Source organism: Odontesthes bonariensis, chromosome 17, assembly GCF_027942865.1.
Source record: "Odontesthes bonariensis isolate fOdoBon6 chromosome 17, fOdoBon6.hap1, whole genome shotgun sequence".
Taxonomy (NCBI): domain Eukaryota; kingdom Metazoa; phylum Chordata; class Actinopteri; order Atheriniformes; family Atherinopsidae; genus Odontesthes; species Odontesthes bonariensis.
Genome location: NC_134522.1, coordinates 33,910,953 through 33,929,247, shown reverse-complemented (window position 1 = coordinate 33,929,247; position 18,295 = coordinate 33,910,953). Strand labels below are relative to the sequence as shown.

Here is an 18,295-nt window from a genome sequence, read left to right as displayed (position 1 = left end):
TGGTTTTGGCAAATAATGCCATCAGGCTTCGTGAAATCCAGGCCAACATTCTTGGAGACCAAACCATCTTTCAGAACGTGAATCAGGTCTCTCTGTTCACTATAGCACGCATCCTTAAGACACATCAGGTTCAAATGAAGCACATCTATCGAGTGCCTTTTGAAAGGAACTCGGAGAGGGTTAAACAGCTTCGGCATGAGTATGTGGAGGTATGTATTGTTCACTTTAGCACTCTGATGTTACATACTGCACACATAACCTTTTTACATGTAAATGTACCGTACACTAAATCTATGCTGAACTACACAATCTTGTCTTTCACTGTATTTTAGAGTTTTACAAATGGATGCTGAGCCAATTCCACATGAGTTCATCTATATTGACGAGGCAGGGTTCAACCTCTCAAAGGTGAGAAGGAGAGGAAGAAATATAATTGGCCAGAGGGCAATTATCAGTGTGCCGGGGCAACGAGGGGGTAACATCGCCCTGTGCGCTGCAATTACCCAGAATGGGGTCCTCCACCATCATGCCAACATGGGTCCCTACAAAACACTGGAGCAGCTCTAGGTTTACAATCTGAGACCCAAGATTAGTTTTAGCTCTTTTCAATATTTGACTCAGTTTTTCTCACTGAAATTGGAAATCACTAAAACCTCTTCTGTTTGTTGTTGTGTATCGTCCACCTGTTCCTTAATCTGAGTTTCTGTCGGAATTCTCAAGACAAAACTACCTTTATGGAGACATAACGGGGGTTAAACCAATGGTTGTCCCCCACCTATTTCAGTAGTGAATCCCCACAAATCCACGTTAGCATCCGGTATGCTGTCCATTAGCCACGTCTCCATGAGGATGAACCAGCTGCATGCCTTGCAGGTTCGATATCTCCTCATCAGCTCTACCAGTCTGCCTGTCTATTGGTCTGTGTGTGTTAAGGAGGGTTTAGGTATCAGGTGGTTAGGTGGGTGGACTGTATAGGTGCTGGTTGAATGGTATGGTGTCTTCCTGGTGCGTTGGTAAGAACGCCACTGAGTCCAGAATGCAGTTTAAGGAGTTTTAATGAACTTGAAGGCAGCACAGTAATACACAAGGGTCAATGGAGAAATCAGGTGATACTCTTCTTAATTATTACTAATTTGCATAGGTATTTGTTGGTTTTACAAGACTATGTGGGTATTTGTGTGGTCTAAGAAAGGAAGGACGCAAAAAATATACAATATCAATAAACAAGCTCTGAAATAAAGGCATTCTGACCGGTTATTTAAGGCAAACTAGCTTCCATAGGAAAATACTGCAAGGCTGCTATACAATGGGGAAACACTGCATACTAGAGGCAAACTCTCGGTAATTACACATTACAATGGCGCCCATTAAACAGGCTATTAAAGGCGCTAAATTCACCACATTAAAACACACGACGGTATGTCGGCTATACTAACACAAAAGACGGCAATTAACACCTTCCAAAGGACAATTAAGGCATCCGACATCACAATAAGGCACTACAGATTACAAACGAAGTCACAGGAATATGTTACAAGGCTCTACATTACTCTACATTTACTGTTAAGGTTGGCGAAATTGCACTCTCAAAACGGACCAAATTACCAAACATCTGTACATTAAAACGGGACAAAAAGTACTCACAAATCTTCAATGACGCACACAAGGTAAAATAAATGAATTTAGAAGGCAAATAAAGTGTCTCTTCATGGCGAAACATTGAGCCAAATGTCCGTGGCACACAGACTGGAGGCAGCTCTCACTAAAGGCTGATTTATGGTGGGAAACCAGGGGGGTATTCCTAGAAAGTAGCTAAAGTAAGCCAGGCTATAGCCGGTAAGCGTCGCTTGAAGCGCCATCTCCCAATTAAGCCTCAAGTCGTTCCCCGAAGCCATTCCAGCTGCATCTCGTTGAAGCTAATCCAAGCGAGGCTTACATAGCCTAGCTTAGTGCGAGTGCACGAGCAACGTAAGAAGCCCTGACGAGTGGATGGTGGAAAAACCGAGATCTGTGTGAAAATGAGAGCGAGACAAGCGCTGTTATTTTTTCGGCAGCTGAACAAATAATGCTTATGGAGCTGTATGAGGATTTTAAAAGTGTCATCACCAGAAATGGTAATACAGCTGCGGTCAGAGTGGTAAGTAGCCTTTGAAGAAATGTGTTTGTCCAATAAAGAGAGCACCAAACTAGATATGGAACACAAGAAACTGAAAATAAAAAAGATCAAGCCAGAGATCATGAAACTGGAGAGGGATGTTAGTATAAATTCAGATAAAGGAGAATTTGGTGTTGTGAACTGTATTTAATTCTGTTTTCTCTCCACAGCTTGAGAAACATGTAATAATAATTAAACAATTCAACTCAACTTGAACTCAAACTTGTCATTATTGTACGGTTCATGCAACGTGTTAGAAATGTGTTTTTTACATTTATATTCACAGTGGGGTGCCATGACCTAACGTGTGGAAAGTTATAAATCATCTCTGTCCATTTAGCGAGCATTAAAGAGAAACAAATAAAATCATTTAAATTAATTTAAAAACAAGCAACAGTCTAGATAAATTAAAAGGTAGCGTGCAGATTTCATCCATAGACACATGAGAAAAGAAATGTTTTAACCTGGATTTAAAAATGTCTACATTTGGTGAAAGTTTAATCTCCACTGGCAGTTTGTTCCACTTGTTTGCAGCATAACAGCTAAATGCTGCTTCTCCATGTTTAGTCTGGACTCTGGACTGGACCAGCTGACCTGAGTCCTTGGATCTAAGAGCTCTGCTGGCTTCATATTCTCTGAACAGATCACAGATTGTAAACCATCAGCAGGCTTTTAAAATCTATTCTGTGACTGACTGGAAGCCAGTGTAAAGATTTTAAAGCTGCTGTGATGTGTTCAGATCTCTTAGTCCGGGTTAAAACTCCAGCAGCAGCGTTCTGGATGAGCTGCAGATGTTTAATGCTCCTTTTGGGGGACTCAACGAAGAAAAGACTTCAGCCTGAAAAGTTGTCCACAAGACAAAATGTATAAAATATGAAGTATACTATTAATTTAAGATGGCTCTGTCAGAAGTCAGCCATGGTGCCTGAGAAGTTTAAGCAATGAACCTGTATTTAATTTGGCCAAAGGTCATTTCTATCCGTGCCCTTGTTTTAGCATGTGCATGTGCATGTGCATGTGCATGTGCATGTGCATGTGCATGTGCATGTGCATGTGCATGTGCATGTGCATGCCCTTGTTCCTGGATCAGGATATGGCGTGAGGCGGTACGGCCAGCATGCATAGCCTCTGTCCCCAAGCAGGACACCATTGAACTCTCCTGCAGAATAAGAGAAATGTTGGATGGATATACATGTGTTAAGACTTGGCAATTTGATGCAATATGTGCCTTATATGGCTATCTATAATAAAGTATGACGAGCACTTTAAATTCCTTAAGATGACCTCTACACCTGACCTCTCATTACATTACCAAAATGCTGCCTATGCTATATACACCTTACTTCAAAAGTACACTCCTTCAGGTCAGTAAAATTCTTGCGCCTTGTGCAAACCTCTGTGCCAGTGAGGATGCTCGGAAGATCCTAGAATCATGAACTGATCCCGGCCATTTAGCCTCAATGTTGGAAATGAAATGACCTCCATCACAGATCATCTGTATGGTCGGAGGATATGAGTCAATGATGAGGTTTCACAGGGCATAAATGTAACATGCTCAGCATTACTCAAAGGGGTTGATGTGGTATTTTTCAAAATGAGAAATCCAGTTCAGAGTCTATGGACAATTATCCCCAAGTGTACCTGTACATTTAGGATATGGAAAAATGTTCGGTTTACATAGTCAGCCTCCACGGGTCCAGCAGGGGCCTGGACAATGTGACAATGTTTAAATCCAGACTGAAAACAGTTCTATTTATATGACACCTGAAAATATTTTATCTGCACTCTTCACTTTTAAATTAATTAATTAATGAGTTTTTTGTTTTTTGGAATGATTTTATTGCCTTCTTGTGGTTTTATGTAGCTGTAAAGCACTTTGAATTGCCTTGTGTACGAATTGTGCTCTACAAATTGCCTTGGATGCGTACATGGGTACAGTACGCCCCCCCCCCCCCCCGACATTCGCAATAATGACACTCTCCCTCTGTTCAAGTCTAAACTCAACTGCTCCGTTCTGTGTATTTTTAATATGGTAAGATGTTTTAATTCCTGCGTTTTATCTAATATCTTATTTGTACAGTGTCCTTGACTGTTTTGAAAGGAGCTTTCAATAATTTGTATTATTAACATTATTACCTGTCCCCCATTTTTCTGAGTCTGGTCCTACGTGGGTGTAGATCGGATGTTTGTTAGGTATTGATTAGTTTTAATGAATACCATGTTCTCTCTCATTTAATTTCATGCTCACGTGTGTATAGTTGCGTTTCTTTAGTTGCACTGGGACCGACTGATTGATTTTTCGAGACAGTGAAAGTGGTGATATGATAACCACAGTTTTTGCTTCGTTTTTTAGACAAGACATGAGTTGCGGGAGCGCAGAATTCTTGGTGAACATTTCTTTCCGGAGTCCGTTTCAGCCGGTCGGACATTTTTTTGAGTTGCAGCTAAGCTAAGCTTCAACTTTAGCCTGCCCGCGACCAGGCTAGTTCAACAGCATAAACTACCATGGTTACTCAGCGGGAGTTCAAATAAGCCACCTTTATGGAACGGAACTCTCGCTAACTTTAGCCAGAAGTGGCGAAATAAGCCAGGCTTTCCGCTAAGCCAGCTTCTAGTAATACCCCCCAGGTCGTCTGCGTGTGTGTCGCAGTTAACGCAGACATGCCCCCCCCCCTTACGCAGACACTCTGGTGCACCTCCCCAAAATTGTAACTCACCGCAGACAGTGCCGCAGACATCGCTGCAGGGAGGAGAGAAAGGAGGCCTCTGATTGGTCAACTCTACATCCGCTCTACACTATGCGTATTTTCGGTTTGCTAACCGGCTAATGGTGACGCTAACCGTGCTAACCGTGACGATTCTTTCGCCTCTCTGCCAGCTCCAGTAGTAGCAATATTTATTCTATTTCTAGATCGATCAGCTGCATGTCAATCAAAGTGCGCATTCGTCCAGTCGCCATTGTTGTTGAATGACCTCCGTAACCGGAAGAGAAACACGCCACCCACCACACCCACAATCCTAGCTTGTTCGTGATTGTCCCTCTTGCGTTGTGGCGTGGGATTAACATAGCGCAGACAGTAGGCATAAATCAAAAATAACTGCGTCGTGTCTGCAACAAGCTCACTGCGACACGATGCTGCGAGAGTATACACACGGCCCTTAACTGAACTGCCTCTCAAGACGCGTGAACACTGAGCTTCCTGCGAAGCGTGAGGACGTAAGCGCGAGCTCACAATCTTCAGCGCAGCCAATGGCCTTTCTAAAGGCGGTAGCATGGTTGCCGCGTCTGTCACGGCGGTGGTGGACCGTGACGTCAAAATGACGTTTCAGGCCTGGTGCTTCCCTTGAAAAGACGGCGCAGCGCGTTGTCGTGCACCAGTCGATTTTTGTAACTTGGCGGCGCCGACCACAACGAACCGGATGGACCGATGTGAGACCGGCTCAGTGAGGAGGTGCGTTTGTACAGGCAGCTGTACGAAACTGCAGTGAAACAGCACAGGGAGCACGTAAACTCCCAAAACTGGTGCAGAGAGATGGGCAGAACTTTGGGGAAAGAGGGAGAGTTCTGTAAGAATGTGTGGAAGAAGCTACGGGACAGATACGTGAAGGCAAAGAAGAGGGCAGAGACTCTGTTGATGCCGGGGGCTTCAAACCTTCACCTCTTTTAACTGAATTAAAAAATTAAAATGATCTGAAAACTGCAGCAGTATCATTAATTACAGTATTCCTGCTCTTGACAGCGGCATTGTTTTCTTCTCCACTTTCGTGGTTGTAGAGTAGAGGTAACCTTCACGTAGCAGCGCCACCTCTGTGACGGAGAAAATTGCAACTACTGGCGCGCAACGACTTGCGCCACTATATAGGGTCCTATGGCGGGCACGAACTCGTGACGTCATCAACACCGCTCGCGCGAGCAGACGCAGCAACCATGCTAGAGCCTTAACAGTGTGCGTTTGTCCTGAAACCCAGCAGCTCCTCCCTTGTAAAAAACAAGAGCGTTGGTTCCTGCTTGTTCTTTAAAATTCAATGTATCCATTGGGTGCATACAAAAAAGGAAAGGAGTAGGAAAAAAGTAGAGTAAAGTGGTAAAAACAAACTCGGATCTGCAGAGCGACCTGAAAGTCTGCCGTCTCTACAGAGCCATCTTGTCACCTTTACTTAAAAAAATATATATTCAATCTCCTTTTTAAGTCAACAGTTCAATTGCTGCATTCAACTTTGACAGAAATAATCTGTTTAAAGAGTTCAGCCAGATTTCTGATAAAAACTAGCAGAAGAGATCATATTTCTCCAGTTTTAGCTTCTCTTCATTGGCTCCCTGTTAAATTCAGAATAGGTTTTAAAGTTCTTCTCCTCATATGTAAAGCTCTTAATGATCAAGCTCCATCATATCTTAAAGATCACATAGTGCGATATATTTCCAACAGAGCACTTTGCTCTCAGACTGCAGGTTTACTTGAGGTTCCCAGAGTTTCTAAAAGTAGAATGGGAGGCAGAGCCTTCAGTTATCAGGCCCCTCTCTGTGGAACCAGCTACGTCCAGTATACGTCCGGGAAGAAGACACCCTCTCTACCTTTAAGAATAGGCTAAAAACTTTCCTTTTTGATAAAGTTTATAGTTTGGGATGACTCAGGTGACCCTGAAACATCCCAAAGTTATACTGCTATAGGCTCAGACTGCTGGGGAACATCCCATGATGCACCTTTCCTAACTCTGCTGTCATTTCTCTCCATGTACAGTTGACATTATTGTTGTCATTACTTTGGGTTTATCTGTCTCAGCACATATATCTGGCCTGGCGTTGTAGTACTTGTCCCCTCTTTCCTTTCCTCTCAACCCTCAGCCAGTCGAGGCGGATGGGATTAACGCAGAATTTCTCGTTTTCTATGTTTCTTATATGAGACATTTAGCAGCCACTTCGGTATTTTGCCACCTGCAAAGAAGGGGCAAACTGAATCCAAGCTCTTTCTTTCAGTCATCCTTTATCTGACAAACACATGAAGAGAAAGTAGCACATGAATGTGACACTGGCAATTACTAATAATGAAGCTAGTTAGGAAGAAATATCCAGCCATCCATTTGCTTCATTCATCAAAACAAGCTGAATGAAGAGGCAAGCTTTTTGTAATATTTTTCTCCTAAATAAAGGAGTTTCATAAAGCTAAACATGTCTCTTGTCTTCCTGCACTGAGAGTATTCCTTTACTGAAGCAGCTGGGAATAAAAACGGATGCATGTCATTCACTTAAAGTGGAAACATAAAAAATGGAGACCATTGTGTAAACTATCAGTGAGGAGTTAAGATGGAGTCGGCTGAATTTTGGGGATTGCTTTTTGATGGATCTGATGACATCACAAAAACCGAGCAGGAGATTGTTTACATTGCGTTTGTCTCCAGCAGAGTCTATCTCGGACTTTCTTGGTCTGATTGAACTGGATGCTGACCGAACCACACTTAATTCAGTCCAATTCAGTTTTATTCATTCATAATTATAATCCAATCCAATCAAATTTAATAAATTAATTTTGAAATTGATTCAATTCAGAGCCAATGAAAAAAATTTTCCTCTGCAAGGAAATCCACAGGTTGCACCGAAACTTAACTACGTCCAATCCCCCATCCTGAACATGCACAAGGCAATGGCGGAAAAAAAACAACTCCCTTTTAACAGTAAGAAACCTCTGGCAGAACCAGAATCAGGGAGGGCAGCCATCGGCCTTGACCGGACATAAAAAGAGGGACTTGTGAAGCTTTTTGTCGTATGCACAGATGGTACAATATAATATATATAATGGAAACTTTGGCAGCAGTTTGCAGTTGGAGACTCCCTTATGCACCTTTCATGCACCATGCACACTCTGGACAAAGTCAGTTGATCTTAACATACAGTAGTGAGACCTTCAATTGCTCCATGGTCAAACCCAGGAAGTCACGCCCACAGCGGCGGTTGGAGAAACGTGTTGGTGCTCCTGAATCTGTTAAAACCCCAGACAATGATCTCTCTGTTCAATGGGAGATACCAGAAAATATCAAAATGTTAATTTCAATTCAATTCAATTCATTTTTATTTATAAAGCGCCAAATACAACAAATGTCATCTCAAGGCACTTAGATAGTAAGTCCAATTCAAGCCAATTGGAATTCAATTAATTAATAATAATCATAATTCATAAAATAATCCAATTTGTTCATATAGAGCCAATTCAAAAACAATTTCCTAGCTAAGAAAACCAACAGATTGCACTGAAAACTTTTTGTTTTTCGGTCCAATCTCCCGGCCTGAGCGTGCCTGAGGCGACTGTGAAGAGAAACGACTCCCTTTTAACAGGAAGAAACCTCTGGCAGAACCAGAACCAGGAAGGGTGGCCATCCGCCTCGACCAGCTGGGGTTTGAGAAGACAGAAAGGGGGGGAGGGGGGAGGGCGGCGGCGGCGGCGGCGGCACTGTAACACCATTCAAAGGATATCTGTAGCAGTCACAGTGCCGTGTGGATTAAGAGTTTTTCAAACTTTGACAAAACCAACATTCCTGTGGGGGATGTTTACGTATGTGGATATAAACCAGATCTTCATTTTCTTTCCACAAAGGAAAAAGAGACAGAAACTGCCTAATTTACAACACCCTTAAGAGCTTTTGGGGAGTCGAACTCACTCTTGGAAAAGTGGGACACTTACTATCTTATCTAGACCATAACTCGAAAGTTGACACTTTAACACCCCTTTTCACCAGCAAACCGACCAGATGGCTACACACGAACTGAGAAGACTCACTTTTAGTCGAATCTTAAAACTATATTAAATGTGTTTGATAACCGTGTACAATTTCTTTCAGGTTTCCAGCTTGATCACAAGACGCATATAGAGACAATTTGTACGATTCTGGCTTAAATATTGACAAAGAACTGATTTTGGTGGAAAACGCCCAACCTGCCTGATGGAACCACATTGCCCCCTAGTGGTCTGCAGTGTTGATTAGTTGAACATTTAAATCCCAGAGGACTCAGTAAAATGGACAATATATGCAACTAGTAACTTCTAACGATGTCCCTTCGGTATCTATTTGTTATTTGTTTGGTATCCCCATTGTTAACACAGAAAATGAACATTGTATGGCTCACTATTCATATGTCACGATTTCATAGATATTCATCTGAATTTTGAAAGTCATAATTGTCTTTATCATGTGTGTTATTTTGATGTCTTTATATTACAAGTCTATGTTATATCTTTAATCTGCATATCTTAACAAGATGTGGTGTTTTCACAATCACTGAGACAAATGTTCTATGAGATGGGAGTAATGGAGAAATAAGAGTTTTCTTTGTCTAAATCCAGAAATCCCCATATAGCACAGATCACCTTACACAGACATGCACACAGTTCAAGCATGTCATTGGCTGAAAAAGTAGTGTAAGCCCCGCCTCCGAGAGTCAAAACCCGGAACCCGCGGAAAACACACTCTCTCTGTCTCTCTCTAGTGCTCTCTCTAGTTCTCTCGTTTGCTGGCTCGCTTCAGGCGTCTGCTCTCTTGCTTCTTGCCTCTTGTTCCAGAAGGGTTCCAACCCAGAGTTTCAGAAGGAGATTTGAGCAGAGAACAGCTGCTCAGAGAGTTTTAGAGATGGTTTAAGCAGAAGAGAAGAGCTCACCAGAGTTTGGGAGTTTTCCCATAATCTCAGGAGAGAACGGAAGGACGTGTGGATAACGATGCAGCGGACGACCGGAGGAGACCCTCCAGAACCCAGTGAGACCCCGGAGACGAAGAAGAAAGACCCGAACAAAGAAACAGATTGAAATACTCTGAAGATGCACGTTTTACGGGTTTTTGTTCGTCCCTCGCCATCCACGTCCTTCTACGTCGCACGTCCTAACCTCCGCTGTTTCACGCCATCATCACCTTTTCCTACCAAGAAGCCAACTCCAAGCAACCTTTTTTTAATCTTCTGTAAACTTAAGTTCACTTCATCAGAGAAGCAACGGACCCACTGACACTAAGAAGATTCGACCATCTAACCACAGCCCTCGGCACCATCGTTTCGGTTTCCCGGTGAAAGAAACAACTGAGAAGTCCGCTAAAGTCAGCCACCACAGCCAGGAAGGCCCAGAGAGCGGAAGAGAAATCCCCTCGGACCCGCGTGGCCGCTACCGTGATTAGAACTTCAGCACAGTAAGACCGACCCGTTTTCACCTTAAAGTGGGTTTGATGGATGTCTCGAGGCTTTCACAGAATGATACATTAATCCGAAATGTCAGTACAGTATTTAGATTCAAATAGTCAGCCAACCCAAACTATTTGAATAAATCCAGTAACTCTCCATTCCCATATTTTATTTTATATTCACTAAGTGTTTTATATAATCACCCATATTCCATGCATCTCCTATGTCTAAGATCATATCATTGTAATAAACAGCTCATATATCTATATATATGTTATAATCACAGATTGTGTCGTATGCTTTCTTTACGTAATGTCTGTCCAACCAAACGAGAACTTCACGAAAGTAGCGAGATATGAGACTGATTATTAATTGAATATTAATTTAACACCAGGATCGTAAGATTTCGAACAGTTTTCCTCCCTGACTGTGACTTAAATTAAGTCAAAACCTAGGTAGGTGGTGCCCTGAATTCGAGGTAAGGTTTATTTGAGACTGTAAGAACATCTCATAAATCCTTATATTTAATACGTATATAAATACCCGGTAACGCTACATATTTGTTGGAACAAGGAAACACGAGTTAATGACCACAATAATATCACATATACATAAAGAGAGTAAGGCCCAATCCCAATTCTATTTTCTACCCCTTCGCCTACCCCTCGCCCCTACCCCTCGCCCCTTCAAACGTAGGGGTAGGCGAAGGGCTAAGAATGTCACCCCTTCGAATTGGGACAGCACTTCACACTCACGAACGTAATAAGTCCGCGCCGTCAGTTGTTACGTAACCAAAAGCAACAGCTTTAGCCAGAAGTAAACAAACATGACTGCTGCTGTGGTGTTCGCGCTGTCCTGGGCTATTCGGATATTTTTAGAAATATCTGCGTCGAATCGACGGAGTGCCATCAGGCGAAGGCGTCTTCGACATCTGGGAGCATTGCTGGATCTTGTTACGGTATGTACAATAAGAAATTAATGCAAATAACGCTTGTGAGTGAGCAGCTGGTAGCTTCCAGAGCCGGCGTGTGAAAATGATTGTGTGTGTGTGTGTGTGTGTTTGAAAGTGCTTCTAACTGTACATTTGTGATATCGTGTAATATAGAAACAATTTGCTTGTCTCGTTGGATTTGCTGATTTATTGACTGGAGTAGTATCCTAACCTGGCTAACCTAGCTGAAAGCATAAGCTAACGTTTAGCCTTTGTTACTCGCCTCGTTCCGTTTGGAATAAACATGCAGCTCATGCGTTTTTGAAGCGGTTTTCTTTGTACCAGGTTCAGATTTGATGACATAAATAAATGCACTGCATTGTGTGTGCTATCAATGTGTTGGTTTGGGAGGATGAAAGCCTGATCTTTCCATGTTTTTCTTTCCAGCAGACGGGTCATCCTACAAATTATTGCCCATTGGACCACAACATGTACCCCATTTTTTTTGTTATCCCTTGTATAATAAATCTCTTCATACCAATATCCGTTCCAGTCGTTCATATGATGTTGATGTGATAATCATGCTCACAAACCTTTTGTCCTTAATTTATTTTATTAGGCTCACATTACAGACTGGTAAGGCAGCTTATTTTCAGAAATAACAGCTTAAAGTGTCTGCTGTAAAGTGTGTGGTGCAAATATGGACAATAAACAGTATGAATATAAACAGTATGAATATAAACGGGCAACAGTGCAATCATCAAGAACGAGATGACCGGAGCAGGAACAGCGGAGGTGCATGGCACATCGGAGGTGCTGCATGGGCTCAGTGATGTTCTGGGGGAACAAGACACGACATGACATTATAGCATGCACTTTCATCCATTGTAAAAAATAAAAAAAAAAAAGGGTGTTTCAGAATGCGGTAGTGGTGGCTGTGTGTACAATAGGTGCATGGCGCATCAACTCACCGTAAAGTTTGTCTATCATGCGCTCAAACAGAGCTAAAAAGCGCTCCGTTTTCTGCTCGTGGCGCTTCTGCTCCTTCAGGCTCTCCTGTATCAGGTAATCCATTATGGGATTGGACTTCCTACTTCTTTTTGGGGATGGGGATGACTTTAGAAACAGATCTTCGTTTTCGGCGCTAAACCTGATCAGGCTCTTTGTTTGTGCTTGAGTCCCTGTGAATCAGTCACGTATATGAATACTTGTGATAATAGGTAGCGAAATGACGCTCATGTCACTCAAAAGGAACTTCTCTATGGTTAACCAACTACATTGCTTGTAAATACTCGTGTTACAATTTAAAAAAACGACAACTCTTTCACAGCACCTTCACATGCATTGACCGATTACTCCATGTAAAATAGCGACTTTTCCCATGTGCGTTTATAACAGAAAATAACTACACATTGCCACCATGTTAAACTCACACAATACACCAGTTATCACAACCTAAAACGATTAAAACAGTTAAATTATGGCAAAAAAAAATAGAAGAACTTACATTTGTGTGGTGCTCTCTTTGCTTCTGCCATTTTTAAAAAGACTCGCGATCTCCCGGTAGTCGCGTTGTATTCTGGGAAATATATCATACCCCTTCAAACGGAGTCTGCCTGGCCGAACCCCTCCGTTTCAAGGGCTACAACGGAGGGGTAGGGCTAAGGGGAAGGGCTTTGGAAGAGTATTGGGACAACACTACCTCTACACGTGAACGCGCAAAACGGAGGGGAAGGGGTAAGGGGTAGGGCCAAGGGGTGAATTGGGATTGGGCCTAAAGTGAGGAAAGGTGTGACAGATGAGGCCCCCCAGCAGTCTAGGCCTATAGCAGCTTAACTATGGGATGTTTCAGGATTACCTGAGCCATCCCTATTCAAGGTAAACACAAGAAACTTGTGCTAACGAAAAAATAAATAAAATAAAGTACCAGACTCAGTGAGTAATTCCCTATACTCCCTATATAGATCTGCTCCTCACACCGCAACAACCATCTTTTTACAGCCACAAGCTACCTCAGCCTCTCACCAACTGCACACCAGTCACAGCGGGGTGGGGATGCAAACCCTGGTTCGGGTAGGGGGAGAAATAAAAGAGGTAAGATAAGCGGGAATGGGATTCAAACCCTGGTTCGGGTAGGGGGTAATGAAAATATAGGGTGCCAGAGGTGGAGGCAGGACAAGACACACTAGCAGATTCAGCAGACAAACTCACCTAAGCAGTCCTATAATAACTAAAAATACCAGCAAAAACAAAGCCATACAACTCACTCTCACCAACTGCACACCAGTCACAGCGGGGTGGGGATTCAAACCCTGGTTCGGGTAGGGGGTAATGAAAGTATAGAGGGTGCCAGAGGTGGAGGCAGGACAAGACACACTAGCAGACACACTATCAGATTCAACAGACCTTCTCCTGGCTCAGGGAGAGCCCGGAGAAGAACGTCCTGTACTGTACCTCAGCAGGAAGTTGCTACCTCGTGAAACCCGGTACTCCACCATTGAAAAAGAGTGCCTGACAATCAAGAGGGTGTTGGATAGCCTCAGGTATTACTTGCTGGGAAGGGAGTTTGACCTTCAAACAGATCACAGGGCCCTGACCTGGATCCAAACCATGAAGGACAGGAACGCCAGAGTCACCAGGTGGTACCTGGAGCTGCAGCCATTCAAGTTCTGTGTTCGGCATAAGGCAGGCAAGGAGAATGTTACAGCGGACTATTTGTTACGGCTGCCAAACATTGCCGCTGCAGGAGAGGAGGGCGGTAATGTGACGAAGCCCCCGTCACTACACACAGGCGATACATGGTAAAGCACCCTCAGTCTCTCATACATGGATCATATTTGCATTGTTCCCCACTGGTTTGGTGGTGAGTGCACGCACCACATTGGACTAATGCTCAAACCTCATATCTCCAACAGAAGCACAAAAAAAACCCCACACTACTCATCATATTTGTTTTCTCCAGTTTTCTTTATTTTAGGATTGTTACCTGTACTGCTGCTGCCATTCTCCTGCTCCTCTGTGCCTGCCTGGGAGAGCAAACAGAGCAGCAGAAGCAGCAGCCTTTTATAATATGGTCGGCTGCGGACTATACCATCTCCCCTCTAAGTGGAGGGGGAGAGTTCAGGGTCTGTTCATATTTTCGGTTGTAATTGCTCAAATGGAGCGTGATTTATTATGGTGATGGTTTCTATATGTTATGTAAGGGTAAGGCTATTTGCACCCCTGGTACAATTAGCACTGTATGCTGATTGTACCCTGGTGCAAATAGAAGTGAATGCTATTCGTAACCCGGTGCACTCAGCAATGTGTTCTATTGATACCCCGTCTGGTGCAATTAGAAGTGTATGCTATTTGTACCCCGGTGCAATTAGAAGTGTATGCAATTTATGCTAAAATATACTGAAATGGCAGCTAAAGTTTTGTTTCATGGTTGCTTTGGTTATATAGCTAATAATCATAACGAAAAATGGGAGAGGTGATTTAGCATGAAATGATAGCTAGTTGAACCACTGTCTCCCGTATGGAAGATTACGTCGTTATCCATTAGGCCAGAGATGTCCTCAGCTAAGAGTTAAGAAAGACATCTATATTTCAATTTAAAAAGATATTAGTGCCATCAGAATTCTTCGCTTTCTGATGAAGAAAAAACGAATGGCCTTTGTGCTCACGAGCAAGGTGTTTTTGGTGGTAATCTTCTTTATAGATCAGTGGTGTGAATAGTGTAAGGCTATTGTACCAGGGGTGCTAATAGACATTCAGAATAATGTATGCTATTTATAGCAAAGTGTGCTATTTACACCCTGGTGCACTAGCTAATTGTTGCAATCAAAACTTCCGTTTGAGAACTGAATTGTTTTTCAAATTGCACGCCTTCTCTGCAGAGACGTTGGTATGCACACTATCACTTCTCACTGCCAAATCGCATCGGGCAAGAATCGAACCCTGGACTCCTGCATCTTTACCCAAATCGCTTATCACTACGCTAGTTGATCCTATAACATATCTGTGGTGGTGGTGTGCAGGTAACTTTATAGTTAATATGGCTGAACGTCATGATCGCGAAATTTCTAAAAACTAACAAACTGACGGTTGTAATGTGTTCACTGAACATCGATTATGAAAATAAAACACAATGTTTCCATCTAGTTTTTAATTGGAACACATATTAGTGCCGAAACCTAGCAGTATTCTTCACTTTCTGATGACGAAAAAACGGATGTCTGCCATGCTTTTTTGTGCAAGCCAGCAGCTTTTATTTTGGTGTTATGTCACGGGGTGTGAATAGCTCAGCTGTGTGGCCAATGCTATTTGTACCAGGGGTGCAAATAGACACTCTGGTTATGTAATGTTAATGGGGTTATTGCAGAGCCTGTGTGTGAAATGTGATGGCCAGAAGTATTGTTTTCTCTGTTAATTGGCTTGATTGGTCTTGGGGCAGGGCTTGGGGTTATATAAGGCTCAGGCCGACCAGACACTCCGGGTGGAGAGTGTGAGGGCTGAAGTAAGGGCTTGCTTTGTGTCCACATAACTGGCTTCTTTATAAGATGTCTCTCCCTGTAAATAAACCGCACAGTTGAAGCACTACCTGCGACTCCAGCCATTTTGTATTTGCAGCCCACGTCTTTGTGACAGAGTCAGTTGAGGTGGTTCGGGTATCAGGTCAGGATGTCTGGCCTTCTGGAAACCTTCTGGGTGAGGGGTTTCTTATAGAACCAGCTGAGGAGATTATTATATCTCTATGCTGGCTAACTGTGTGTCGCTTTGGAAAAGCTGGAGGAAGTGGCTGTAGAAAGGGTGGTGTGGAATTTTTGCTTAGACCTGGTGCCAGGTAAGCAGTGGAAAATGTAGGTACGGATGGTTTTAGCACTGTTGAACATTCCTACTCAAATAAAATTCTTTCTTAACTTTGAAATTTCTTTGTAAGATGTCTGCCCTCTAGTGATGAGTTGAAACACAACTAATAGTAGCTAAATATAAAAAAAGGGAAAATGAAAAAGACGTATAAAACTTTTACTGTATTTTCCAACATCATACAGTGTTAGCACTGCAAATTGTGTTTCAGAAGAAACCATGCCCACAACTCAAAAAGAACAACAAAAAGAAAACAAACTAAAAAGTCTTTGATCTATTTAGGTCAGGCGAAGTCAAAGAAACATGCAAGCAGACAAAGAGGACACAAACCAGTGAGAATCCAAAAAGTAAGGGCTGTAGCTCAGGAGCAAGTGTGGTCGTCAGCCATTTGGAAGGTCAGTGGTTCAACCCCTAGTTTCCTCACATGTTGAAGTGCTAGAGGAGGGCCCTGAGATGCATGTTGCCTTCGATGCTTCCATCAGTGGGCAAAAGTGTGTGATGGAGAAAAAGCATTGTGTGGAAGAAAATCAAAGTGGAAGAAGAAAAGCACTATAGTCTATTTAAGAATGATGATGGACGAGCACTTACTAATAATAATACTACTGAGAAGATTCTATGGAAACATTTCTGTACTGGATGTATGACATATACAACTGACAGCCAGTCAGGGTACGCCTGGAAATCAGAACCTCACACTACTGGTTGTCCTCAACCTTATGCTCCCAACTCCCCCTACCTTTGCAGTCTGTGGGAACAAACTCTATTGTGTCTTCCTGGCTAAAAATCTGCATCCAATCTGGAAGGACTTGGGCTTACATTGCCCTTCCATATTGACATAATTGCTGAAAAATCCCATCTTAAACCTTCAAATATGGTACCAGCATCAAGAAATTGGCACAGTGATGGTATGACCTCTGTGGAAGAGGTAAACAACAATGGTATTTTCTTATCCTTTGCAGCAATAAGTACGACTTGCCAAAAAAAGAAAAACACCTCTTTTATTTCTTCCAAATTAGAGACTTCCGGCTAGTCTGCAGATTAATATTGCTTGACTGGAAGTTTGTCTGCCCCTCAGTGCACGTCAAGTACATGGAGATTATTTTTAATCAAAAACTTTAAAAAAAAACTCAATCTTTCAATCAATCAATCACTTAATCAGTTGGTTAATCAATCTTTGATTTTTGTTTTAAAAATAAAATTATTCCATTTTTTATTTCAGGGTTTTATTTAGCTCAAAAAGCAATTTCATTTTTCCCCACAAAGCTTCAGCTACTGTGTTTCCTTTACTCCATGGTTCCCAGAGGATGATGATGATGAGGGTCTTGGTATTTGGACCCTTGTCAGACAAGTATTTTTCTCTGATCTGAATGGCCAGCTGGCCAAATGCTGACAGGTTGACCCGGGGGTTGCTGCCTCACTTTGTTGTCCCCTAAAGAGACAGAAAGGAACAGCAGGACACAGCTTTGTCTGAAACCACAAAAGATGGCAGGATAATCAGTGGGCTGTGAATTTAACCCCCCGAAGACCTATACAGACAAACTGCTGAGGGGCTACAGGTGGAGCTGCACTAAGGAGAAACTAATAATTAGATAGCAGGAGTTTTCACGGCCACAGGTTGTACTCTCAGCTGATAACTCAGCTTTGGGGATGAGAGAGGAGCGTCTCACCTCCTCTTCTGGTCTAGAAGGAAGGAAATATTGGAAATATTGGACACAGTCATGGTAAAACTATAACTGTTACATTTGACTGAACTGTTCCCCCTGTACATTGAAGAGATGGAGACTGCTATGAGATCACCTGTTAGTCAATTAGTCCTATCAGAAAAGTTGCATGCACATTGTACAACTTTAATTGAATTGTGGATGGCTATTTTTTTGTTAACGATGCTGTTTGGACATAACTTTTTAACGTTTTTATCCATTTCTCTTTTTCTTGAGAATGGAAGAGGTAAAGTGTCCCCTAAAGCAGGGGTTCCCAAACTTTTCCATGCCAAGGCCCCCAAAACGGTATTAGCTTCTGGCCGGGGACCCCCTTTGCAAACCACAGACAATGCTACAAAATATGTAAAGAAACATCAACTTTTAGAACGTATTTTTTTTCTTTTATTCACGGACAGTAGCTTGCCGTGTGAATGCAGCCTGACTAAATGCTCTTCTTTACGTCTGAAGAAGTCGACCGTTTTTTCGGACTCTGACGGATGTTT

The 18,295-nt window shown here is 42.6% G+C and overlaps 1 long non-coding RNA gene across 1 annotated transcript; it reads right to left on the bottom strand.

The window, feature by feature from the left end:
• Nucleotides 1–11,770: 11,770 nt before the first annotated feature.
• On the bottom strand, nucleotides 11,771–12,975 carry LOC142366242 (uncharacterized). Its single transcript, XR_012766760.1, has 3 exons — nucleotides 12,749–12,975; nucleotides 12,213–12,422; nucleotides 11,771–12,078 (listed from the first exon to the last, which is right to left on the bottom strand). It is a non-coding gene; the product is annotated as an uncharacterized LOC142366242 (long non-coding RNA).
• Nucleotides 12,976–18,295: the final 5,320 nt, after the last annotated feature.